General features: G+C 45.7%; 1 protein-coding gene across 1 annotated transcript in view; it reads left to right on the forward strand.

Annotated features, from left to right (window-relative positions):
* The first annotated feature begins 919 nt into the window (after window positions 1-919).
* RPL35A (ribosomal protein L35a) overlaps window positions 920-12,308 on the forward strand; it is a 290,620-nt gene continuing 279,231 nt past the window's right edge. Inside the window, exon 1 of the mRNA XM_054982075.1 lies at window positions 920-932. The gene's annotated coding sequence lies outside the window, so the exon portion shown is untranslated. The remainder of the gene's footprint in view (window positions 933-12,308) is intronic.

A 12,308-nucleotide genomic window follows, 5' to 3' on the forward strand; every position in this document is an offset into this window, starting at 1 on the left:
AGCCAATGGTGTTGACGTGATTTCCGGTGCTGATGTGGAAGTTAATGATTTTGATGTGGTTTCTGGGGATGTTGTGGAAGCGAATGGTGTTGATGTGGTTTCTGATGTTGCTCTGGAAGCCAATGGTGTTGACGTGGTTTCAGATGCTGTTGTGGAAGCCAATGGTGTTGACGTGGTTTCTGGTGCTGCTGTGGAAGCTAATGATGTTGATGTGATTTCTGGTGCTGTTGTGGAAGCAAATGGGGTGGATGCGGTTTCTGGTGCTGTTGTGGAAGCGAATGGTGATAATGTGGTTTCCGGTGCTGCTGTGGAAGCCAATGGTGTTGACGTGGTTTCCAGTGCTGCTGTGGAAGCTAATGGTGTTGATGTGTTTTCCGGTGCTGCTGTGGAAGTTAATGATGTTGATGTGGTTTCTGGTGCTGTTGTGGAAGCGAACGGTGTTGATGTGGTTTCTGATATTGCTGTGGAAGCCAATGGTGTTGACGTGGTTTCCGGTGCTGTTGTGGAAGCTAACGGTGTTGATGTGATTTCAGATGCTGTTGTGGAAGCAAATGGGGTGGATGTTGTTTCTGGTGCTATTGTGGAAGCGAATGGTGATAATGTGGTTTCCGGTGCTGCCGTGGAAGGCAATGGTGTTGACGTGGTTTCCGGTGCTGCTGTGGAAGCCAATCGTGTTGACGTGATTTCCGGTGCTGATGTGAAAGTTAATGATGTTGATGTGCTTTCTGGTGATGTTGTGGAAGCGACCGGTGTTGATTTGGTTTCTGATGTTGCTGTGGAAGCCAATGGTGTTGATGTGGTTTCCGGTGCTGTTGTGTAAGCTAACGGTGTTGATGTGATTTCTGGTGCTATTGTGGAAGTGAATGGTGATAATGTGGTTTCTTGTGGTGCTGTGGAAGACAATGGTGTTGACGTGTGTTCCGGTGCTGTTGTGGAAGCAAATTGAGTGGATGTGGTTTCTGGTGCTATTGTGGAAGCTATTGTGGAAGTGAATGGTGATAATGCGGTTTCCGGTGCTGCTGTGGAAGCCAATGGTGTTGACATGATTTCCAGTGCTGATGTGGAAGTTAATGTTCTTGATGTGGTTTCCGGTGCTGCTGTGGAAGCCAATGGTGTTGACGTGGTTTCCAGTGCTGCTGTGGAAGCCAATGGTGTTGACGTGGTTTCCTGTGCTGCTGTGGAAGCGAATGGTGTTGACATGTTTTCCGGTGCTGCTGTGGAAGCCAATGGTGTTGACGTGGTTTCTGGTGCTGCTGTGGAAGCGAACGGTGTTGACGTGGTTTCCTGTGCTGCTGTGGAAGCAAATGGTGTTGACGTGGTTTCCGGTGTTGCTGTGGAAGACAATGGTGTTGACGTGGTTTCCTGTGCTGCTGTGGAAGCGAATGGTGTTGATGTGGTTTCTGATGTTGCTGTGGAATCAAAGGGTGTTGATGTTGTTTCTACTTCTCTTGTAGAAGTGAGGGGTTGTGTTGTGTTTTCTAGTGGTGTTGGGGAAGCAAGTGATGTTGGCGATGTTTCTGCTTCTGTTGTGGAAGCGAGATTTGCTGATGTGATTCCTGTTTCTGTTGTGGATGTGGCTTCTGATGTTTCTGTGGAAGCTAATGGTATGGACATGGTTTGATTTATTTATAAGTATACAGGATTAATAAGCCGCAGGCTGTATTTTACTGCCAGTCAGCCATTGTCAGCCTCCTCTTGTAACTCAACCTGTTCTTCCTCCTCCCTCATCTCCCACCAGCAAGAAAGTCATGACCCATTTATAAGTCCGACTCCTGACCCACACTTTAAGCACAGCAAAGACTGGCTAGCCTATAGTTTAGAACATAAGAAGAACCTTGCTAGATCAGACCCATAGCCGATCTTGTCCTTCTTCCTGTAGGGACTGTTCTTGGATCACCCGTTCACTTTCAGGATATAAGATCCAGAGGAGTTAGCCGTGTTAGTCTGTAGTTGCAAAACAGTAAAGAGTCCAGTAGCACCTTTAAGACTAACCAACTTTATTGTAGCATAAGCTTTCGAGAACCACAGGTCTCTTCGTCAGGTGCATGCATGCATCTGACGAAGAGAGCTATGGTTCTCGAAAGCTTATGCTGCAATAAAGTTGGTTAGTCTTAAACGATATAAGATGCGGTCTTTCACTGAGTCAGTCCATTGGTCCATTCAGCCCAGAACCATAAACTCCGATGGGGCAGGCCGGGCAAATGGAACGGAACAGGCAACCCTGACCAGGCACAGAGAGGGATCAAATGAGATAGCCAGCAAGTCCTGTGGCCACTCACTGCTCTCTCCATGTGCCTCTCTCGACTCTGGTTTGGCTGCTGTGTGGCAGAAGCACCGGGTCCCTATTCAGGGGCTGATTGGGCTCTGGGGCCTCGAGATGCTGACCCCTGATTTCTGCCAAACAACAAGAAACCCACACCAGGGAAAGATTAAGTGAATAATATTTCTTAAATGCACTTAATGCAAATATTTCTCAATTGCTATACTTAATGCAAAAATAATGATCAACTCTCATACAATATTTTCAAAAGACATATCATAATACACCCTTCAAGGTGATATTCAATGTCCCAGTGTCCAGAGGGGTGCACTTTGTAAGCCCCCCCCGAGTCTTTAACGATGATTCTCCGTGTTGCAGACAGAAATCCGTCTGGTGTAGCAGACAGAAATCCATCTGTGTCTCCAATCAGTGTCCAGAGGGGTGCACTTTGTAAGCCCCCCAGAGTCTTTGTACAGACAGAAATACGTCTGTACAAGCTGCCAGCAAAATTAGCTTGTTTTGTGTGACGCCCACTTCCTCAGGGGCCAGTCAAACGACCACCACACAAGCAATATTCAAAGAATCACCGAAGAAACTCTCACGTGCATACAATTCAGCGCACTCATCAGTGATTGGAGTTTACTTGTGGGGAAAGCCTCTTTACTTTTGGATCCCTGAGTTCTGGGCATTTTTCTCCATGAGAGATATGAAGAGCAACGCCAGGAAAAAGTGGCATTACGGGGGAGGAAGTTACACCAACTTCAAAATTGACTCTCAGCCAGAGAATTCTCCTGCAAAGGTTCTTGCTACCCATCTCAGGAAGACAATTTACCAGCAGAAGCCATTTCAATACTACATGAAGCATGCGCCAAATGCTTTGGAGATTTCTAGATCTCCTTCCAAGGATTTCACTGTCTCCCAGAGCAAAATACAGTCCTGGCACTTGTTGCTCAGCCGCCAAAGCTGCTGAAATCCCATCAGGCAGGTAACAAACTAAGTCACACAAGGAAGTCGTCCGTTCCTGTTATGCAGGCCGGGAAGGGTTTTTCCTCTGCCTCTTCCATTGCAAACGACTCATCTGTTACTTGAAATGAGAAGCTCGTTACACCTTTTAATTGATCCTAAAATCAGAATGGAAGTGTTTAATTCCACTACACCTTACGAAGCACTTCCATGCCCTCTGTTTTTTTAAAAAATTGCTTTTGAGTTAGATCATCTCCTCCTATGAATTTGTCCCTTTTAGAAACAATCATTGCCCCGTCTTCCTTTTTCTTTTCTATCGCCTGAGTTTACAGCAGGTGCAATCCTGAAATAAAGCTAATCAACTGCTACACAACACTGGGCAGAGTCTGCCATGACGGCCTCCTCAGATTGCCAGCCTCTTCTTGCACAACCTGCTTCCGTGTATTTCCCGGCAAGAACCTGCTGGAGTTCCATCAAGGACTTACCACAAATCCCGGCATTCTGGAGCCACAATAGTAAAACGGACACCCCAGCGAACCAGTGGCGAGCCATGCCAGCTCTGCTTCTGTCTGCAGGGGCCAGGAGCCCGGACTGTCCTGTGAGCTGCCAGGCGCAGATATCCCTGTGTTGGAAATCCCTGCATTGTATTGATTTTGATAGTGTGGTTTCAGAGGGCGGGGTGCTTTTAAGACAAAGGCTTTTCCTTCATGCCTTCTGACAATGAATGAGAAGTTTTCGTTTGGTATCTAAAACAAGGTGCCACCCGAAATGCCCTAGTTCTCGGGTAGATCTCTATTGTGTGTGTGTGTGTTTGTATGGGTGGGGGCCAACTGAGGTGGCTCAGCGTTGAGGAAAAAGCGTTCTGTACATGCTCCAGACCCACTCTGCATTACTTTTACTTCACTTGTACAGATGAACCCAACACAGGCTGCATAACTGGAACACAAAAGGGATTGCAAGGGGCAACCCGATTTCATGTTTAAGAAACTGCTGCAGGTTGCCGACTTTGAAATTTCAAAGTTTGAAAACAGATCCAGCCGTTGTTCTCGCTCCAAGACTCTGTTCAAATACTGTGAAAGTTTGTAGAAGGAGGTCTCTCCTGACTGAGCAGAAGGATCGAGTGAGCGTGAGAGGAAGAGTGACAGAGAGAGTGAGCTAGACAAGAAACAGTAAGAAAAAAATCAGCAAATTTTGAGTGTGCGAGGTGACGGAGGGAAAGTAGCTGTGGACAGCCGTGTGTTGGCCGAAGCAGCTTGGAATGCAGGATTTATTTATGATGTAGTGGTAAGAGTGTTGGACGAGGATCTGGGACATTCAGGTTCGAATCCCCGCTGTGCCATAAAGCTTGCTGGGTGACTTTGGGCCAGTCACACACACTCAGCTTAACCTACCTCACAGGGTTGTTGTGGAGAAAGAATGAAGGAAAGGAGAATTATGTAAGCCACCTTGGGTCCTCATTGGATAGAAAAGTTGGGTATAAACACAGCAGATGATAGATAGATAGATAGATAGATAGATAGATAGATAGATAGATAGATAGATAGATAGATAGATAGATAGATAGATAGATAGATAGATAGATAGATAGATAGATAGATAGAATTTGCGTGCTGCCTTTTTGCCCAATAAGGCCACCAAGACGGCTAATAGTTTAAAAAATATATAAAAACATATAGAAACAGTTCATAAAAACAATTCAGAAACTAAAATATATAATAACAGCATATAAAACAGTAAGTAAAACATAAGACAGGAAGGTAGGGAAAACCAAGTGAAACAAAGAAGCTTTCCCCCGCTGGAAGACGGCAACAGAAGGGGATCTCACTCTCTGTGGACCTGCTATCTGGCAAGAGTGTTTCTTTGCCGCTGCATATGCACCCTTTGACTATGTCAAAGAAATGCCACTGGTCTGTTGTGCTCTCTCATCCATCAGGGGCCAACCTAGGCTTCCATGACCTACTTATGAGCATCCAGAGATTTCTGGATAATTGCTGCTGGTGTCATGGCTGTGCCCCATCCATGCCATCAGTGGCTATACTACTGTTCTGTGCCTCGTTCTACAGAACCATTGTTAATGCTGTACCTTGATGTCATATTGCTAATGCCATAACTTGCCTTGCTTTCACAGGCCGCTGAAGCTGCAGGTGCCTTATCAACTGCTGACCTTGTACACTGTCTGTTCTCATGAATAACGGAGTTTCATTTTTAATCTGCTGCTTGCTTAAGAGTCTAGACTTGATATGTAGACTATGCAGAGAAGTTATCACAAATGGTTCGCGCCAAAAGTTATGTTTTGCTGTTGGGAGGGGGGGACGAGTAATTGGGCTCTATAAGAAGAATGCTTTTCACACACTTAGATATTCCTGTCAACTTTCTGGTCAACCTTTGGACCTGTCTATGAACATGACATGATTCCTGAAATAAAGCCTTTTCAACCAAGACCATGGAGTGCTTGCTGTGAGGGTACAGGGGTCTATCTGCCACAGCCTGTCATCCTTAGAACTGACAGCTGGACACAAAATGCCAAACAGCCAAAGAGTTTGGGAAGGTATTGTAAGCCTCCAGTTCAGTGCAGGGAATCCAGATGCAACTGGCTTGAATACAGCAAGATTATCCTGTCCAATTGGTGAACCACAGACCTGGTTGCCAGCCGTAAAGCAAATATATGCAAATTAATCCGATCTGCATAAATCCAGAGCTGGCGGGATGCAGCGGTTAGAGTGTTGGGCTGGGATATGGGCGGCATTGATTCGAATCCTCACTCTGCCACGGAAGCTTCCCGGATGAACTTGGGCCAGTCACACACACTCAGCCTAGCCTACCTCCCAGGGTTGACGTGAAGATAAAGAGAGGACACCAATGGAAGCAGAAGGAGCAGGAATGGAGCCTTCAGCCAGTGACAAAAACAGCGGCTCTTGGGGTGCAGGGGTGATTTTCAAGAGCTTCTCCGATTCCACGTTTCAGGAGATTAATCCTTTGCATCTTTGGCTGGCATAACTGAAAGCAGAACCCAGATAAGAAATGCCAGAGGCGGCCTGTGATATGTTGTCGAACACCCGGATTAGCGCGGATGACGCTGCTGAGCTTATTCGACAGCAACAACGAAAATTGTGAATAGCTCTTGAAATCTTGCCAGGTTTGCAGGAACAAAGGCCTTGCCTGTGACAATACCAGGAACTCGTCAAGAAAAAGGAGTTTTGTTTTGAGAAGGAGGGGAGGCCCTGATCGGAATATGAAGGGTGGCCTTATAGCATCTGACCAAAGGTCTTTCTTGCCAGTTTTTCTTTTATTTTACAAACGTGAAGTAGGGCTGCCAATGGATTGGGGAAAAAACCAAGCCTGACCCACTCCTCTACTTTCAAGAGAAGCAAGAATCAGCCGGTGATAACTTTCAGGGCAGAAATGTGTTTATTTATTACATTTTTATCCTGCTTTTCTCCCAGTGAACTCGGGGTGGCAAATTTATCAGTCTGACAACGCTGTGAGATAGGTTAGGCTCAGAGAGGGACTGGCCCACGTGGCAAAGGGGGATTTGAACCCAGGACTCCCCATTCCTAGTTCAACACTTTAACCAGTACAGCCGCATTGACTCTTGACTATGACTGTTGAATAGGAACAAAAGAGCCTCGCTGGAGCGGACTAAAGGTCCAGAATCCCGTTTCATCCAGTAGCCATCAAAACACCCCAGGAGACCCACAAGTAGGAGAATAGTGCCCCCCCCCACTTCCTTGTTGTTTCCCCTCCAAAGAGCTGGCCTTCAAAGGTGTACTGCCTCTGAACCTGGAGGATCCATTGAGCCATCACAAATAATAGCCACTGATAAGACCTCCATTTATTTATTTAAAGTATTTATATCTTGCCTTATCTCCTCAGGCTCCAGATGGCTAACAAAGCAGCAAGAACTGTGGGGACACAAAAGCATCATTTATTTATTTAAGATGTTTAAATAGCCTCACCTTTCTCCCAACACACACAGAATCCAAAGAAGGGAAGGGCAATAAATGCAATGCAAAAACCCCAACAAATCATCTATTAAAATCATTTAAAAAGATAAAGAAGAACACACATATATAACCTTTATGAATTTCATGAATTTCATGAATTTCTCTCATCTTCTTTTAAAACCATTCTAAGCCGGGTTTGATTCCCCACTCCTCCACGTGAAGCTAGCTGGGTGACTTTGGGTCAGTCACAGCTTCTCGGAGCTCTCTCAGCCCCTCCCACCTCACAGGGTGTTTTGTTGTGGGGATAATAATGACACACTTTGTAAACCACTCTGAGTGGGTGTTAAGTTGTCCTGAAGGGTGGTATATAAATCAAATGTTATTATTATGTTACTATTCAGCAGCGATTATCACTGCATCTAGTAGCAGGGAGTTCCACAAGTTAACAATATGAAGAAGTACTTTTCACCCAGCTGGGACAACCAATGAGAAGAGACATTTAACATACACAGAACAACAACAATAAAAATGAAGCTTGAAGGATGCACGACATCTTTCTTCATCTCTACCCCCTGTACACCTTCGCACCCAAGCACTTGTATGTTGCGATGGATTTCCATAGTAAGTTGCTTTGGAATGAAATCTGCGCGTCAAAAGTTGAGAGTTAATATAATCAATCAAGTTAAACAGTTCAGAACTAGCACCACCAGCGGGTGACCACTGTTTTTGAGACAAAGCACAATAGTGCAGTACATTTAGGCAGCAATCTTAAAAATGCTTATCTGGGAGCAAGCGCTGCAGAATAAAATGGGACTAGCTTCTAAGTAAACTTGCATAGCCTCACACTGTAAATTATGTACATTTGTGCACATCTAGCCATTTTTGAGCTATCAAACCACAGCACAGATTTTTCTTTTTGCTGATTTGCCAAAAAAGGGAAATAGTTCATCAAATTACTACAAAAAAAGAGGCAAATATTGGTGCTAAGGAGGAAACTTGACACAAATGCAAGCTGCACTGTTTGAATACAGTGGCTGGCTGTGAGACTTCTAGCTTTGTCTGGTTGAAACGAGCCCTCCGATGCCATTGGCTCAGCTGCTGATTGATTATAGAATGTTCACAAACATTCCAGTTTCTCAGAAAAACATAAGGCCTGGATACAGAGGGAGCAGCTGGTAAAAAGCAGTGTGGCGAAGGAAGGAGGCAACACGATCAACTTAAGTTATGTGAGTGATATGTGAGCAAGGGGTGGAGCCATGGCTCGGTGGTATAGCATCTGCTTGGCATACAGAAGGTTCCAAGTTCAATCTCTGTCATCTCCAGTTAAAATGTTTCTACCTGAAAACCTGCCGGTTGGAATAGACAATACTGTCTTTGATGGACTGATAGTCTGACAGTTTCATGCACCATAAGAGCGGAGTGGGTGTGCCTGACAGACAGGGTGGATGGCAGATGGATACCAGAGGAGATTTGGTAAAGCAAAAACACACCTGTGGATTCTAGCAGGTTTGAGTCTCTTTATTATCTGTGGTTAAACAGGAAAGAACAATTAGAATTGGGGAAGGGAGGGACAGAGGGATGTCACAAACCAAAACTTGAACACATTGCCAGTCTCCGGGTGGTGGCTGGAGATCTCCTGGAATTACAACTGATCACCAGGCCATAGAGATCAGCTCCCCTGGAAAAAACAGCTGCTTTGGAGATGGGCTCTATGGAGCTATACCCTGCTGTGGTCCCTCCCCTTCCCAAACCCCACCCTCTCTAGGCTCCACCCCCAAAAAATCTCCAGGAATTTCCCAACCTTGAGCTGGCAACCCTAGGGACAGGGACTATACGCTACTCTGTTGGGTACTGTCTGCTGTTGTAGAAATGCGCCTGCTAGGGAGTTTCCACGTTGCTAAACGTGCCATGTAAATTAGTTATGCTTAGTTCAGAAAGATTTCATCTCCGTGATTGGCTTTAGGCTTGTTTTTCAAACTTTCTGCTATCATACCCCGTTGTAAAATCAAAAAGAGTCCAGTAGCACCTGTAAGACTAACCAATTTTATTGTAGCATAAGCTTTCAAGAATCAAGTTCTCTTCGTCTGTTTCACTGAACGTCCAAACGGTTACTCATTATTGTACATTGCTCGGCGAATGTCCTAGCCGTTGATAGATCCAGAGGAGTTAGCCGTGTTAGTCTGTAGTAGCAAAATAGTAGAGTCCAGTAGCACCTTTAAGACTAACCAACTTCATTGTAGCATGAGCTTTCGAGAACCACAGCTCTCTTCGTCAGATGCATCGTCAGCTTTCGATGCATCTGACGAAGAGAGCTGCGGCTCTCGAAAGCTTCTGCTACAATGAAGTTGGTTAGTCTTAAAGGTGCTACTAGCTGTTGATGATAATGTATTTTCACTCGCACTGTGCAACCCGCCTTGGATCTCGGTGAGAAAGGCAGACCAATGGAGACGATGACAACAACAACAAAAACAACCCGGAACACACCAGAAACCCTTTTGGTGGGGAGGGCTATGACCAATGGCTTCCCAAACAAGCCTTTTCCCAAGTAAACCAAAAGAGGCAGTCCCTGCAAGCTTGGGGCAGCAGCCTCGCCTCCCTCCCTCAACCTGTGTAGGCCAGTCTCCAGGTTTCCAAGGGGTCCTCCAGGTCACACGGTGTTCTTAGCAAGGCCATAAAATTAATGAGCGAGACCAACACGGGGACTTCCCCTCCTCGTGGCTGTTTTTAGAGACTTCACTTCCTCTATGCGCCTTCTTGACTTTGGGCCCTGCTTGTAAAGGGCGCCCCCCCCCTCACTGCAGGTTCCTCATTCCAGGGCGAGGTGGTGTTCTTCGCTTGAGTCAATGAATAGATGTCCACCCAGCCAACCAATTTTTAATTCTTCCTTACAGGGGATTAGAATATTTCATATTTTATCTCCTTCCTGCTTCCTCTGCGAGTGGACTCGTACACTCATTTGCCACTGGTTAGCTGGTTAAACATGTGGTGTGGCAGCTCTAACTCTGCAGGGACCTGGGCATGTCTCTAAGCTCTGGCCATGTGGGGTCCCCAAAGCGACTTTGCTTCCACCATGCTAAAAGTTCTGGGGAAATGATAGAATCATAGAATCATAAGAGTTGGAAGGGGCCAAACAGACCATCTAGTCCAACCCCCTGCCCAGTGCAGGATCAGCCTAAAGCATCTCTGACAAGTATTCCTCCAGCCTCTTCTTGAAAACTGCCAGTGAGGGGGAGCTCACCACCTCCCTAGGCAGCTGGTTCCACCTTTGAACTACTCTGACCGTGAAAACGTTTTTCCTAATATCCAGCCGGTACCTTTGTGCATGTAATTTAAGCCCATTGTTTTGGGTCCTACCCTCTGCTGCCAACTGGAACAGCTGCCTGCCCTCCTCCAAATGACAGCCTTTCAAATATTTAAAGAGAGCAATCATGTCCCCCCTCAACCTCCTCTTCTCCAAACTAAACATTCCCAAGACCCTCAGCCTTTCCTCGTAGGGCTCAGTCTCCAGACCCCTGATCATCCTCGTCGCTCTCCTCTGCACCCTCTCGATTTTCGCCACATCCTTTTTGAAGTGAGGCCTCCACAACTGCACACAATACTCCAGGTGTGGCCTGACCAAGGCAGTATAGAGAGCGGCTATGACCTCCTGCGATTTCGACGCTATGGCCCCTTTGATACAACCCAAGACTGAATTAGCCTTTTTTGCCACCGCATCACACTGACTGCTCATATTTAGTTTACCCCAAGATGCCTTTCACATATACTACTGCCCAGAAGTGTATTCCCCCATCCAGTATTTGTGCTTCCCATTTTTGTGGCCCAGATGTAATACTGTGCACTTGTCTTTGTTGAATTGCATCCTATTCACAGCTGCCCACTTCTCCAGAGTATTCAGGTCTTGTTGAATTTTAATTCTATCTTCTTGGGTGTTTGCTACTTCTCCCAATTTGGTATCATCAGCAAATTTAATGAGCAGCCCTTCCACTCCTTCATCCAGATCATTGATAAAAATATTGAAAAGTACCGGGCCCAAAACCGAGCCCTGCGGCACCCCACTGGACACCTCCCTCCAATCTGATGAAATGCCGTTGACCACCACTCTTTGGGTGCGGTCCTCTAACCAGCTCCCTATCCACCGAACGGTCCTATAGTCCAGTCCACAGTCTTCCAGTTTGCCCATCCAAATGTCATGGGGGACCTTATCAAAAGCTTGGGTCCAGGAGGGCATTCTTACCAAGTGTAATGTAGTATAATGACTATAGTATAATGCAATGTCCAAGAAGTTGCTTCTATAGAGGAACTGGATTGTAGTTCACTAAAATGTTTATTTTATGTATCACCTTCATTTTATTGCATTGCCTTCTACCTTTGAAACCCACTTCTGGCATTAGACAGTTTTATTTTTCCCTTGAGCACAGACAGAAAATTCAGAAGAGAACCCTTGAAATGCTGAATTGAAATCTGAAGGGGGAGTTCATTGTCTGGAATTCAGAGGAAAACCCACAGTTTTGGGGCCCAAAGTGGCAAAAATTGCCCATGCAAAAAAGGACTAATTGTTTTTAAAGCCATATAATGTAAGGACATTGCTACACCAGGTGGCGGTGAGTTCTGTATGTTAATTATGGAATATACTTCCATTTCACATCTGCTCCTCCAGACCACATCTATGCTTCAAAGCCGATAGACGGGATCTGCCTAATTAGCGTTTTTTTTAGTTGCAGCTTGCAAGGGGTCCAAACCATGCCTTTCCTGGGCCATTTTGAGTTTGTAGCTCAGCTGCCTGGTTCTGACCATTCACAGCAGTGAAATGAGTCCTTTTCATGAAACTGTTTATGTGCCTTTTGCTAGAATCCATCCTTCCATTGGCAAGCTTGGGAGAGGTCAGAATCCGTTTCTTAATGCATTCTTGAGCATCTGTCACATTGCTTCCCTATTCCTCTTACATTCTATTTATGTCACACCTCATTGCTGTAATTTTTATCTTGCTCTTCCTCAAGAAGCTAGGAGGAGCATACACGATTCTCCCACCCTCCCTTTTATCCTTATAACAATTCTCTAAAGTAGGTTAGGCTGAGAGAGAGTGGCTATCCCAAGGTCACCTAAGGAAGGTTCATGGCCAAGTGAGGATTTGAACTCAGGGC

The sequence above is a fragment of the Eublepharis macularius genome, chromosome 6 (assembly GCF_028583425.1).
Source record: "Eublepharis macularius isolate TG4126 chromosome 6, MPM_Emac_v1.0, whole genome shotgun sequence".
Classification (NCBI taxonomy): Eukaryota; Metazoa; Chordata; class Lepidosauria; order Squamata; family Eublepharidae; genus Eublepharis; species Eublepharis macularius.